Consider the following 1,829-nt stretch of genomic DNA (forward strand, 5'->3'; position numbering starts at 1 on the left):
TAGTTCAATATAGTTCAAAAGGTTTGCTGAATTGCTTAGAGCGCTGAGTCAATAATTTCTATCTCACCTCTTCCTTATAGAAAGAAAAATGTCATGTCCTTAGCCTCCTGGTGAGCTGATGAGCATATTAATGGCTCTGATCCCTCCTCTCTATCAGGAGTAGCTCCTCTTACTGGCACTGACTCAGGAGAGTCTTCTCCATAGTCAGAAAACACTTTTTAAGACAGATAATTCAAATCAGCTATACCTTTGAGAGAATGACTTTCTTTTTACATATATAATGAATTTGAGAATATCAAGCCACAGATTATCATCAGACAAGTCACATATAATGAATGTGGGATGGTTTGTGTACTAACTAGTTTGCCTTTGGGGCTGTATTTTTTTTTAAAGATTTTATTTATTTATTTGACAAACAGAGATCACAAGTAGGCAGAGAGGCAGGCAGGAGAGAAAGAGAGGAGGAAGCAGGATCCCCGCTGAGCAGGGAGCCCGACGAGGGGCTCGATCCCAGGACCCTGGGATCATGACCCGAGCCGAAAAGGCAGAGGCTTTAACCCACTGAGCTACCCAGGCACCCCTGGGGCTGTATTTTAAACAGAATATGGTTAATAGCCATCAACTTCTCCATAGAAATAGTTTGACCAGCTGCAAATATTAGCTAACTCAACACTCCATAACATAAACAGACTTGTCTATTTGCAAGACTATCAAAGATAACATTTAAAGACCAAATGATATATGGAAGAAAATGCCTTAATCACCCAAATAACCCCATTTCTCACATTACCAGTAGCTTATAATAAGATAGTATTTCAAAAAAAAAAAAAAAGATAGTCTTTCAGCAAAATAAGTTTTCCAGGTTGGCCAACATGACATATATCCAATTCTATGCCAATGTTAATGGACCTCCATCACAACACTTGAGAGCTCAAGTTATAGCTTCAGATACCTTCAGGGATTGTTTGCTTGTTTTTATTGATGTTGTCATAGCTAAAGTGATACCGATAGTTATTAGGTACTTGAATACAAATGAGGAATTAAAACTCTCTATCTCCCACACAAATCTTAAGAGGTCTATGCAAGTACATAAATTGTACAGAAAAGTGTAGAAATTAATTGATTCAGAAAATTTCCATCCTCGCATAGAGAAAAAGTTAACTTCTCCATCCACTAAAATACAAGTACATAACCTACTTCACAATTTTGCCTACAAGTTAGTTCAGGAGGGTGTCAGATCCTCTGAAGACTATTTGTTCTCCCACTGCCCCAGAGTTTCCCAATTTCAGCACTCTGGATTTAGAATATTTCCTCCTGGGGCCCCTGGGTGGCTCAGTGGATTAAGTCTCTGCCTTCAGCTCAGATCATGATCTCCGAGTCCTGGGATCAAGCCCCGCATCGAGCTCTCTACATAGCAGGAAGCCTGCTTCCCTCTCTCTCTCTGCCTGCCTCTCTGCCTCCCTTGTGATCTCTCTCTCTGTCAAATAAATAAAATCTTTAAAGAAAAAAGAAAAGAATATTTTCTTCTATAGGGTGTACCATGTTCCTCTTCTCCTTTGTCTTCAGGAAACACAACTTTCAGTTTCCCAAATCTTAAGAGAGGCTGGGAATGGAGGGGTGCACAGTTACTCTCTAGGAAAGAAAGGCAAGCCCCTTTGAGAATGGACTTCACTTCCCACAGTGTATGAGGCTAGGGATGCTGGGAGCTATCCAGCGTCCTGAAAATCTTGGGAGAGTAGCTCCAGGAGCTGTCCAAGGTACCAAATGTCTTACAGGAGTTCTTCTCAAAAATATGTCTACAGACTACCTGTATCAAAATCAACTGGGTA

This window comes from Mustela putorius, unplaced genomic scaffold (genome assembly GCF_011764305.1).
Source record: "Mustela putorius furo isolate JIRA1106 unplaced genomic scaffold, ASM1176430v1.1 tig00000285_pilon_pilon_pilon, whole genome shotgun sequence".
NCBI classification, from domain to species: Eukaryota; Metazoa; Chordata; class Mammalia; order Carnivora; family Mustelidae; genus Mustela; species Mustela putorius.